The following is a 13,191-nucleotide window of genomic DNA, read 5'->3' as shown; positions in this document are numbered from 1 at the left end:
GTTTACCCCATATGCACATCTAATTTTCTACATGCATCCCGAAGCACCAAAACAAACAAAATGGTGGCCGGCGCGTGATGGCATCATTAACACGATGACATTATCGTACATGCTAATGCTGGTGCCATTTTCCCCATTAAACGCTGTCCTCTGGTCACAGAGGTCCACCCACAGCGGATCCTGTTGACCATAGGCAGCGGTACTCCGAAAATAAAAGTAAGGTAAGTACCAAGATTAGACCTGCCAACATTTATCTTTTAATGATAGTCAAATGGTGAATCTCTTAGCAGTAAGGATACTGATTAGCTTTTTTCATCCCAGTAGACAAATCAGACAACAGGAAAACACAGGAGATGTGGGTCTAGACCCTGCTACCATAAGATATGTGATATTAATGATACCTTAAACATCACTAGAAACTCAGAAAAGTCTGTAAAAGAATCCAGAACCAGACAGCAATACCTGTATTTTCAGATTCGAGGATTCCACTGGAACTGAAGAGATCTAGACAACAGATCATAGGACAGCGCATCAGTGCTAGAAATTCATCATATATGAAGCATTCACGGGAGCATTAGAAACACAGGCAGGTAAATACAAACAATGTAAGAAATACCTCAATGTGATACTATATTTACATTCCTAAGCAATTACCATTATACTTGGTTATCTTTTGCAGAAAATTGGTCCCTGAAGGAATGGCTATGTCTTAACAATAAATGCTTCATTTTTTCAATGAAGAATTAATATCTTTATTTTGTACTTTTAATGAAAATATTGTAAAAGCTTCAAAGGTATAACAAATTACTATCTCTATATATCAGACATTCTCAAAAGGTCCTTCCAGAAGACTGTGCAATTCTAACCCAGTCAAAATCTTCAAGCTTAGTATCCTTCTGCCAGGACATACTCCTGTTGACTTTGCCTTTAAAAATGCCATGCCGCAATGCGAACATCAATCCAAACAGGCTGTACAATGTAAGCCAGTCTAGACACTTAATAACACTTATGTTTGATTTACCCCTGATTCCCAGAATAAAATGACATGCCACAGTAAGAAATGGATAGACCTGCTGCCAAGAAATGGCAGTCTAGCCACGTAATAACAGATCATCCTTTATTTTGACAACCAGATTCTTTACTGGGTGTCTATGATAGGTGCCATGAAAGAAATGCTGTTATTGCCGTACCCTGCATTCACTAACTTTCACACACAGCATTCACTTACTCATTCACAAGTGCACCCATACATCATAGTAAACTCACTCATTCACACACTCATTTTATAATTCATAATGAATGTAAATCTTACCCGCTCAAAGCCCTGGTCTGGGCTCCGCTCTGCTGCTGCCTCCAGAAAGCCCTCTGGCTTCTGTGCAGCACAAACATGAACCAGGAAGCAAAGAGCACTTCCTAATTCCTGCACATGCACGCAGGAGCTGAAGACCTCCATTGAGAGCGCTCTGGTCCGTTTGGATGTGCAAAGAGACGCAGGTCCGGCCCCTCGCAATTTCAAACATGCGGTACCAGTGACTGCATCCCCAATGGGCCATTAAAGGCTGGGGAAGCAAAATGCTGCAGTCTTGCATGGCCCATTGAACTTGTGCACTGTGGTATGAAATATCAACGGTAAAACACATTTCGCTTTGACAGTTCAAGCCGACCCAGGAGCGCTCCCTGAGCTGCAACAAGCATCTGAGGGAGCGCTCTGTTTTTTCACTGACTGGCTCGGCTCCTTCATGATGGCTGACAGTATGGGCAGGTCAGCGCCCCATCGCCCATTATGGACGAGCCTCCCCTGTCTAGCCCTTAATTGCGAGTGTTAATAGGGAACATTCGGAATGTAGTGAATAAGGCTGCCTTGTCAGTTATCACTTTGCACAAGTAAATCGTAAAGGAAAATATGCATGCATAAATATTTCTTCTATTTTGTTCACAATGCATGATTTAGGAAGTTTAAAGAATCCATGCTGCCAAATGCATTTAACAGCAAGCAGAAACTGCACTCTTACTTGTTTTAAACCACATTTCACTGTAGCATAAAAATGCATTTGTATTCACACATCCATAATAGCAAGGTCCATTTCACTACCTTGCTTAGTGCTGAATGGGTTTATGATATACATTTGCTACAGAATAAATAATGATCGCTGACTAAGAGCATTCTGTGAGGATATCTTGAGCCCTAGGGCCTTCGATAGCTCAGTTGGTAGAGCGGAGGACTGTAGTGGGAATCCAGATATCCTTAGGTCGCTGGTTCAAATCCGGCTCGAAGGACATTTTGTACATTTTTCTTTTTTACTACATTTTAAACATGGATGATATTCAAACTCATGGGAGCAATTGTACTTCCAACCCCTGCCCGGTCTGCGCAGTATTGTGGCATGAGCTTGAGCTACTGCGGGTGGCAGGTTGAGCCATACGAGATCTTTTATGGGCCATAAGAGATCGAAGCATCGTCAAAAGCTTGTAGAGATAGACACGGATGTAAATAAATTGCCGTGAATTGTGACTAGGGGAAGTGATGGTCGGGTAGTGAGAGAACCCGAAGAGGGATAAGTATCCGCATTCGAACCTGGCCGCCATCTTAGAATGGGGTGTATTATTTCTACTCAATGGAACTCTGTCTGTAACACACGCAGGTGTACAAAACAGCTGGTGCTATCGATAACCCAGGCTTGATCCTGGAAATACAAATCACACACGTTATTTTGTATTCGTATTCTTTGAAAGCTAATGTCAATTTTCATTTTTGAGATTATTATTAACCCTGTCAAAATGTGTCTTACTGCCGAGCCTGATTTATTCGTACACAGAAAAAAACTGTTTTCTGCGCTGACTCTGGGCTTTGAAATGCTGAAGACACAGCTCTGAGGTGAAGAACTTTCATTATTAGTCCGCATTCACGCACCTTCTCCTGGAATAAAACACGGTACGGCGTGGCTACCTGGTCCACCATCATCACGCAGCCATGTGCATTTAAGGACTGGACTGACTGAAGTGAGATTCAGACAGGCGATCCTAACTGGTACAATAATAAGAACGTTCGTTGTAGGAGATTGATGTATTGTACTGTGAGAAGTCCCAGCCTCTAAGCAATTTTTTTTATATCCTAAATGGATTATAGAGTGCTCCATGACCTAATCACAAAAGTATACACCAATCACACTGATGTACAATCCCAGGTCAAAAAGGATGACTTTAGAGACCATCCTGGAGTCATCCGATGATCATCGAACTACATTAGAAGTCATTCCCACATCATCAGAAGTCATCATGCTGTTAAAGTCATCAGCAAATGTCTCAGAATGGTGGGTGATGATTTGGGGATGAGCTTAGGATGACTTGCTGATGATGCTAACATCATCCCTATTTTAGCAAACTCTTTGTTCCTGATGATTTTAGGATGACTTGCCGATTACTTCAAGAGCATCACCATGATGATTTGGGGATGAGTTTAGGATGACTTGCTGATGATGCTAACATCATCCCTATTTTAGAAAACTCTTTGTTCCTGATGATTTTAGGATGACTTGCCGATTACTTCAAGAGCATCACCATGATGATTTGGGGATGATTCTGGGATGACCTGCCGATTACTTCAAGAGCATCGACAGGTTTGCCCCGGTGATTCTGGGATGACCTGCTGATTACTTGACAAGCATGTTTGTCCCTGATGATTTGGGGATGATTCTGGGATGACCTACTGTCAAGAGCATCGTCATGAAACATGTTTGTTCTTGATGATTTGGGGATGGCTTACTGATTAATCACAGAGTTTGTAGGATGATTTGCGGTCTAATACGGATAGTCTTTCAGCTTTTGCTTAATTGCACTTGTGCTGAATGATTTTTTAATGCTTTGCTAAGCACATCTGTTTGGCATTAGTTTTAATTGCATGTAAAAAGCATAATATGGATATGATCATTTAAATTGCAACACCCAATGTAAAAGTGCTGAACCATTGACCAGGAATCACACTTAAAAAGCATACATGCCACAGAAATAGTTTTCTTGCAGTAATAAGTGACTAACGCATAAGTATGGGAATTCACCGCTAAGTACATTCTATAGTCAAAAATAGTCATTTTAATTAGTCATCATGCACCCTTCCAAACCAAATCCATGTGATTCAAGACACATATTGGTAGAACTTGCCATGGAGCCCAAATTAAGCCACAATTATCCAACCTTAACATTTGTTAGACAGTAATCAGTGCACTCATTTTACATTGGTGCCTATCACGCAATGACTACTGTTCTGCATGAGTACAGCGAGGAGTACGGTCTAAAATGATTACTCAGGCCCCACACTACTACAAACTTGGAGTGATCCCAATCATATGTTTGAATAAGGCTTCGACTGGCAGTCTATACACTTCCCGAAGACAATGTGAGCTGGCAAGATAAGCGACTGAAACAGGATTACTTCAATGATTCCAAAATGAAATCATGTCCAACCAAAATTTTTCCAAAAAAGAAAAATTGCATATATAGCGCTATTCTTTCACTTCTGCCAAAAATTCAATTACTTCAGTACAAGTTATGTGAAATGTTTTCACTGGACATAAAAAGTCAAGCTTATCATATATGAATGATAATAGACTCACTTTGTCATATTGCCCAATCCACATTCATACTGCCCTGTCTATGTACATACAGAAAGTACATCAAAGCTCCTGGTATGTAGATAAAGTGTGTCCTCCATTCTGCTGGTAACCACAAGCAAAGTCTCTCAAGTTAAACTGACTCACCAAATGTCAACCACCACAAGTACAAAAGAAAAGATTGCCCACACAATATAGTTTGGTTAAAAATATAGTCTTTATATAAACGTTTAGATATAAATTAATCTCAACATTACAGGTGAGTACATTATTTCATATGAACACCCCATTATGTATAGGAGCTAACACAGGGTCTCCAGAAAATATGCACTTACCAGACCTGGTTCACCAGGTCTGCCACTTAATGATATAGACCACTAACCATAACATCTCAACAGAAAGGTGCAATTAGTCTACCAGGCCCTTCCCTTACACATGGAAGGAAAAGACAGGTATGCAGACCACACTCAAAAGGTGACAAAGGAAATTTAAGATGGATTCACCGGCCCCCAAAAGCTGGTCACACATGTCCCCAACACATATTTGGCCCTAGGGAACAAGTAAGGGAAACACACAGTAAAAATACTAGCAGCACTTAATGGAAGAAGGGGTTGAGTGGTGAATGACCAGCTAAACTAGAGAACCCATCCCACAGGTGAGTTTAGACAGCTGTTTAGGAATTCCCAGTTTAGGGTTATGGATTCAAGTTGCTAGCAATGGGCCCATTGGGGTTGTATAAACATTTCTAAAAGTAGCCCCCTCTAGCTACAAAAGTAAGCAAAGTGTTTCTCGGGGCTTCCTTGAAGCCTAAAAGATGCACTTCCAGCATGTGTTTGAATGTAGGAAACCAGTTATGTTCAATCCAATTCAAAACAATTTGGCATTTCAGATATAAAAGTTTCATTTTCAACTTTGATGAAAAAACATACCTTTTGTATTACTGGTATGTGGATGGCTAATGTGCTTTTCTCTTCGACTACCAAATGAACTGGGTCTTTCATATCATAAGACTGACACACAAGTGGAATAACGAGTGCCAAATTGGTGAACGCATTTGCTTCTCTACACTGTATGAATCTACTGACCCTACCATAGGCATGCAATCCACCCTCGTTCACATATTTGATCACACTTTGATCTCTCCTCTGAATACGAGTGTAATTTGAACTGTAAACAAGAAGATTATTTTTCTCCATAAATATCTTGTTACATGATACAACGCCAGAGTCAGTGATTTGGGCAATCCGAGTCACTGCTACATATTCATCTTCAGATAAACGTTAATATATTTTACCAGTGCAATCCATTTTTTGTAAGGTCCTCGTTTCTTTCCTTTTCCTCGAGGGGGCCTTTCATCCATTTCCATTTGTATGGCTGTGTTGGTTGACAGAAATACCCTAACCAGATTATACAAGCAATTAAAAGTTAGTCAAATAATTAAGATAACAGAACAGAATACAGGTGGCAAAAGGGGTGCCCTGCGTATTCATGGATACCAAGGTGCATTTTTAGCCGTCTAAAATGTTGGGCTAAAATGGAAGCCATGAGGCCTAAACATAGCATGCACCCCCTGGGTGAGAATCCTTTGGCATCCCAGTCAAAAACAAGCACCCAGCACCCTCAAAATCCCCATTGTGGCAAGGGTAAAGCTTGAGACTATGTTGGGCCAAAATGGAAGCCATGAGGCCTAAACATAGCATGCACCCCCTGGGTGAGAATCCTTTGCCATCCCAGTCAAAAACAGGCACCCAGCACCCTCAAAATCCCCATCGTGGCAAGGGTAAAGCTTGAGACTATGTTGGGCTAAAATGGAAGCCATGAGGCCTAAGCATAGCATGCACCGCCTGGGTGAGAATCCTTTGCCATCCCAGTCAAAAACAGGCACCCAGCACCCTCAAAATCCCCATTGTGGCAAGGGGAACGCTTGAGACTATGTTGGGCTAAAATGGAAGCCATGAGGCCTAAACATAGCATTTATTTATTTATTTATTTATTTATTAAATTTATATAGCGCGCAGGCAGCCCATGGGCATTGTGGCACTGTTATTTGCAAGGAAGACTTAGTTACAATGTGTGCAGGTTGTGCCTTGGGTTACAGTGAGGCAGTGACCTGTGATCAGATATACCACATAATACATCATACAATACAATTATGAGGGCTAGGCCATGTAATTGTTAGATGAACAGGGTCGTTTTCAGGGTTTTCCGAAAGGCGGTCAGTGAGGGTTCAGAGCGCAGGGAGCTAGGGAGGGTGTTCCAGTGTACGGCAGCGAGGTACGGGAAACTGGAGCCCCCTGCTCTGGTCCTTTTTACCCTGGGTACTGAGAGCATGCTGGCATAGGGTGATCTAGTGGGTCTTCTGCCCGTTTGTCGGAGCGTAGTTTTAGAAGGTCTTGGGTGAACCACGCATTAGCGTGTCTAGTGGGTTTGGTTTTCCGAGGTTTAAGTGGGGCGATGGTATTGATTGCTGCTGTGATGGCCGTATCATAATTTTTTGCCAGAGTTTCTGGGTCGTTGGAGAATGGGGCTGTGAAGGCAGGTCCCTGTAAGAAGGGTAGGAGTCTTTCTTTGGTCAGTTGACGGGCACTCCTTGTAAGGGCAGGAGGCAAGGGAGGAGGGGGGTGTGATGTGGTTGTAGTGGTGGGGATGTTAAAGGTGATGGTGTGGTGGTCGGACCATGGGGTGGGGGTGTTGCCTGTGTCTGTGATGGGGCAATTGTGGTGGGCGATCCAGTCTAGTGATCTGCCTAGGGCGTGTGTAGGGTTATTGATGGTGTTGACGAATCCTAGGGTGGCTAGAGCTGTGTCAAGTGCTTTGGCTGTAGGGTCTTTGGCGTCATTCAGGCCAAGGTTGATGTCTCCAAGGAGAATGGCTTTGGATGACTTTTTGAGGTTGTCCGCCAAGAGGTGGGTGATGGAGTCCTGGAAGTCTCCTAGGGGGCCTGGTGGTCGATAGATGAGGTGTAGGGTGATGGTGCATTGGTGCGAGATGGTGAGTTTTAATTGAAGGTAGTCGCTGTTATTGTTGATAGTTTTGTCAGCCTTTCTGATGGTGATTGAGTCTTTGGCTATGAGTGCGACACCGCCTCCAGTGGTCATGCGATCTTTTCTCGTGATGGCATAGCCAGGTGGGAGAGCGAGGGATAGGGCGGGGCCTGAGGCTTCATGTAGCCAAGTTTCGGTGACCATTAGAAGATCTAGATCTAGGGTGGTAATAAGGTCGTGGATGTCTAGTGCATGCGCATTGATGGAGCGGGCGTTGATGAGGGCACATTTGAGGTGCGGTTCAGGGGTGACATTGATGGTCGAGGGTGGCATATCCGAACCGGTGGGAGGCATGTTTTCTGGGGTCATAGACACAGATAAAGTGGCATTTGCATCATTAGGTAGCAAGGCAGTGGTAGAAGAATTGCAAATAGCGGTAATTTCATTCAAACCAGTGGGGGGCATGTTTTCTGGGGTCATAGACACAGATAAAGTGGCATTTGCATCATTAGGTAGCAAGGCAGTGGTAGAAGAATTACAGATAGCGGTAATTTCATTCAAACCAGTGGGGGGCATGTTTTCTGGGGTCATAGACACAGATAAAGTGGCATTTGCATCATTAGGTAGCAAGGCAGTGGTAGAAGAATTGCAGATAGCGGTAATTTCATTCAAACCAGTGGGGGGCATGTTTTCTGGGGTCATAGACACAGATAAAGTGGCATTTGCATCATTAGGTAGCAAGGCAGTGGTAGAAGAATTGCAGATAGCGGTAATTTCATTCAAACCAGTGGGGGGCATGTTTTCTGGGGTCATAGACACAGATAAAGTGGCATTTGCATCATTAGGTAGCAAGGCAGTGGTAGAAGAATTGCAGATAGCGGTAATTTCATTCAAACCAGTGGGTGGCATGTTTTCTGGGGTCATAGACACAGATAAAGTGGCATTTGCATCATTAAGTAGCAAGGCAGTGGTAGAAGAATTGCAAATAGCGGTAATTTCATTCAAACCAGTGGGGGGCATGTTTTCTGGGGTCATAGACACAGATAAAGTGGCATTTGCATCATTAGGTAGCAAGGCAGTGGTAGAAGAATTGCAGATAGCGGTAATTTCATTCAAACCAGTGGGGGCATGTTTTCTGGGGTCATAGACACAGATAAAGTGGCATTTGCATCATTAGGTAGCAAGGCAGTGGTAGAAGAATTGCAGATAGCGGTAATTTCATTCAAACCAGTGGGGGGCATGTTTTCTGGGGTCATAGACACAGATAAAGTGGCATTTGCATCATTAGGTAGCAAGGCAGTGGTAGAAGAATTACAGATAGCGGTAATTACATTCAAACCAGTGGGGGGCATGTTTTCTGGGGTCATAGACACAGATAAAGTGGCATTTGCATCATTAGGTAGCAAGGCAGTGGTAGAAGAATTGCAGATAGCGGTAATTTCATTCAAACCAGTGGGGGGCATGTTTTCTGGGGTCATAGACACAGATAAAGTGGCATTTGCATCATTAGGTAGCAAGGCAGTGGTAGAAGAATTGCAGATAGCGGTAATTTCATTCAAACCAGTGGGGGGCATGTTTTCTGGGGTCATAGACACAGATAAAGTGGCATTTGCATCATTAGGTAGCAAGGCAGTGGTAGAAGAATTGCAGATAGCGGTAAGTGTCTTGTTTCCAAAACGAACGCTTCGCCCCTGAGCTATCCTCCCGGCCCATGAGGTTGTGTGGTGCGTCTGGGTAATTGACTTGCTGGGGATAAATTGGACGTTGTGGTTCTGTGTTGCTGAGTAGCAGGGGTTCTAAACAAAGTTAGTAGAAGGGGTGCTGGAACGCAAGCAGTCCTGGGTACATTTTTTACATTAAAAATATATATAATTAGATTGCAGAATAGCTGCCTACAGCCCCCATAATTCAATGCGCTGCCTGCAGCCCCCAGCATTCCATGCGCTGCCTGCTGCCCTGCCGGGCATGCAGTTCGCCGGAAGTGTGTTTTCTTTGTTTTGCCGCGGCCGTGACAATGCGGCCATCCCGTAGGAAGCAGCCCGCTCTGTTACTGAAATTGCGCACAGATGGGGGGGCATCCTTGGGGCCAAGTGTATAGTGAGGGGGCATCCTTGGGGCTGATTGTGGTGATGGGGGGTGTCCTTGGGCCGAGTGTAGTGTTGGGGGGTGTCCTTGGGCTGAGTGTAGTGATGGTGGGCATCCTTGGGGTACAGTGTAGTGATGGGGGCATCCTTGGGGCCAAGTGTAGCGAGGGGGCAACCGTCCTTTGGGCTGGGTGGGGTGGTTGGGGGTGCACCTGAGGCTGAGTGTGGGGAAACAGACCTTGGGTATGGGGTTAAGGTGGTAAGTCCAAGGGCGGTTCTATTAAAGGGGAGTGAATTCTTTGACTAAGGGATAAGGGCGTGAGGGGAGACCTTGGGGTGATGGTTATGAGTGGGTAGAAGTGCTTGGTGTGGGGTATTAAGAGTTTGGTGTAAGTCTTTGGTGGGGACATGTTCAGTGGAAATCTTTGGGGTCTGGGGCATAAGAGCTGGGTGGAAGTCTTTGGAGCGGAGAGGGTTAAACATGGGGAGGGTGTCTTTTGGGTTGCGGGTTAAGAGTTTGGAAGAATTGTGACAGGATTAAGAGGGGGTTCACGGGTAGAACGGGTATAACAAAACGTGGGTGGTGGGGGAGTCTTGGGGTTAAGGGCACAGGAGTAGTTTGGGTGTGGATAGGGGCAGGCGTGCGTTTGGGGATGTTTAAGGGCAGGAGAGACATGGGGGGGCGTTAAGGTTTGGGGTGTCATTGGAGGGTAGGTGGGTTAATGCAGTCAAAGTCTTTTGAGAGAAGAGGCTGGGCAGAGGCTTTAGGGGAAGGAGGGCTAAGTGTGGGGAGTCCTTGAGGGGGAGGGCTATTCAATTTGAACTTCCATCTTAGGTCAACTAGTGTGGAGTAAAACCGCTCAAATAAACAAGCCAATATGTAGTACACACACAGGCTTGATGCTTTTATTGTTGCTGGGAATGAGTGCAGCACTTAAATATTTTAATACATATTTTAATACAGTTACTCATTCACCACACAAAGGGGGGGGGGGCGTATGGTGCTAAAATACACATATACACTGATTAAAAACATTTTCTTGGCAAAGGACATCTCTTTTAATGGTGTTACGAGCACAAGAAGATTGTCCTAGTGGCTTTTTCGGGGGATTGCTCATTCCTCAGGGCTGTCTGTCCTTAACAGGAAGGCACCGAAAAGCGGAAGTTTTACTTTGGTCTCGAGGGATTAGAATGTCTGATCACTGTTTTCAAAACTGAAGATTACTGTTTTTCTGAATCTGGGTCATTCAGTTTAAGAACTACAGCCATGAGATGGATGTTCAAAGGGCCCCAAAGAAAAAGCAAGAGGCCAAGGCGACGACGAGAGAAAGGCACTCTGCACTGAACGTCCGGCTCTTTCTCGAGAAACTTTTCTTCAACCTCCTGGAAAACTGCTACAATCATCTCATATATATTGTGAAGGTGAGTTGGGCCTGTTGGGATTGGAGTACTGTGAGCGTAATGGCAAGGGCAGGAACGGTGAGAGCGCACTGACACATGGGGGTTCACTCTTGCCAACTGAGACTAGCAAGACATAAGCGAAGAGCCCAGTGTTGGAGCTCTGTTCCGCACTACACTGGTCACAGCACTGGCTATTCACCTCACAACTTGTCTCAGTGTGAACTAGCTGAAGCAGCAAGTTTGCTGCACCAGTTCTAAATCGAGTGGCTGAAGGCAGACCTGGTTAAGACATTTCTATTACACCAGTAGTGGGTTTACTACTCCAATTAAGTTATTAACGCTCAGAAGACTGCTTTGAAAAAAAATGCACCGTTTGTTGGGATGGCTTGATTAATACGAGCTCAAAGAGTTCCCATGAGAAGGTATTTTGGGGCAAGCGCAGGATCTGGGTGTAAATGGCTATGGGGATTAGCATGGCCATGGCCAGTCAATAAGTGGGCAAATAACCAAACATCTGCATGCTTTGTGTCCCTCCTTTTATGACATTCCCCCCTAGCTGTACTCTATTCCAATAGTTTCAGTGACACCCGATAGCCCTCAACTGACTCTCTGGGCAGGGTCAGGGCGCCCATCCGACTTCCTGGCTGGTTCTCAGGTTCTCCTTCCCTGTTACTCCCTGGGCTGGATCTCCACCTGACACCATTGCTCACTGGTAGGGGCAGTGGACCAAGTTGTAATTGTGTCTTCTCCCACTGTTACCGCAGTGTGATATCCTGCGCAATTTGCCTAATTGTTCTTGTCTACGCTGTTAGTTAGTATGATGGCCAGAAAGTAGGTGCCTTTAACTTTTGTTTTTTTTTAAAATTGTAGAACAGTTACAAGCCACACAAAGACACAATCAGTTGGCAATACATCATTTGCAGGCATCACTGGCGGCGCTTACCAGGACCGATTCATTACCAGAATCAGTGGAGAAGTCGTTGGGAATGGACACTGGATCATCCACACAACAGAAGGTGATATTCCCCTCATAACAGAACCATTCCCAATTTAAAAACTGTAGTTAACTTATTTTTGAGAGTACCTTTTCCGCATTGAATGGACACCATATATAGATGGTGGCCGTTACGCGAGAGCTGTTGGTGTATCAATTCGCTACTGCATGAACAAATTCTATTCTAGACTTATAAGTCATTTGTTTCTAATACATTTTAAAACCTGTCCCTCACATTCATTGCACATTGGCCATTCCTGGTTTCCACGCATAATAGGGGTAATTAAAGGCAGGGAGTGGGTATTATCTTTGGAGAGTTGTATATTTGTTAGTCCATTCGAGTATGTAACAAATCAGTGATGCATGGTTTTCAGGCAGGAGGCGTTGGGTCACCCATGTAAGCAAGGTGTGCTTTGGTATATCTGGGGTCATGTGTTTCCGGACCTTCTAGTTATGTTAATTAGCAAAGGGTTTAAACGACTATTTCCCCACATCCACTTATGCTTTCTATTTCTAACTGTGTGATAGTTTCTAATTTAAAAGTCAAACTGTTGTATCTACACAATGAATCTGTCAATCTTGTTTCTGCATGATTGTCCTGTCTCCCATCCCCACCGACTCAGTGCCTGGCTCAACATCTCCTCAAAGACATATTAACCCCTTTGACCATTAAAGACCATAAATCTTCTGAATGCAGCCATAGAAAACCATGATTCATTTTCAGTTCAAATCTCTTTTAAGCCTGTTTCAACCGTTGTGTACAAATGCATTTAAATGTAGTGACACATTTGTAGGTTGACATTTTAACATTTGTTAATCCTGTATTTATTCTACAATAAGTAATTTAACAATGCCTCTTCTGATGTCCATTTATATTCATATATCCTTTCTTGTTTTTGTAGAATTTTTGAGATCTGTCTGCAAGGCTAACAGTTGGCCTACTATGGACGGCCAGGTGATGAGAAGGAAGCTTGCCACCAAAATCTGCAATGCCAGAAGAGGCCTAAAGAAGACACCGCCTTTCGAAATGCAGGATCAATGATTATTCGTTTGTATTTTTGCAAACTGATTTATTCTTATAGAATACAGCTATGCCGTTAAACTGCATTTGTTAAATAAAA

The 13,191-nt window shown here is 43.9% G+C and overlaps 1 non-coding gene across 1 annotated transcript; it reads left to right on the top strand.

Annotated features, from left to right (window-relative positions):
* Positions 1–2,191: 2,191 nt before the first annotated feature.
* On the top strand, positions 2,192–2,277 carry TRNAY-GUA (transfer RNA tyrosine (anticodon GUA)). Its single transcript is given in 2 exon segments — positions 2,192–2,228; positions 2,242–2,277. It is a non-coding gene; the product is annotated as a tRNA-Tyr (tRNA).
* Positions 2,278–13,191: the final 10,914 nt, after the last annotated feature.

The sequence above is a fragment of the Ambystoma mexicanum genome, assembly GCF_040938575.1.
Source record: "Ambystoma mexicanum isolate Mex_15411 chromosome 12 unlocalized genomic scaffold, UKY_AmexF1_1 Mex_chr12_unloc.2, whole genome shotgun sequence".
In the NCBI taxonomy this organism is placed as follows: Eukaryota; Metazoa; Chordata; class Amphibia; order Caudata; family Ambystomatidae; genus Ambystoma; species Ambystoma mexicanum.
Note: the sequence above shows the minus strand (reverse complement) of the source record. Positions and strands in the feature narration are given on the sequence as shown.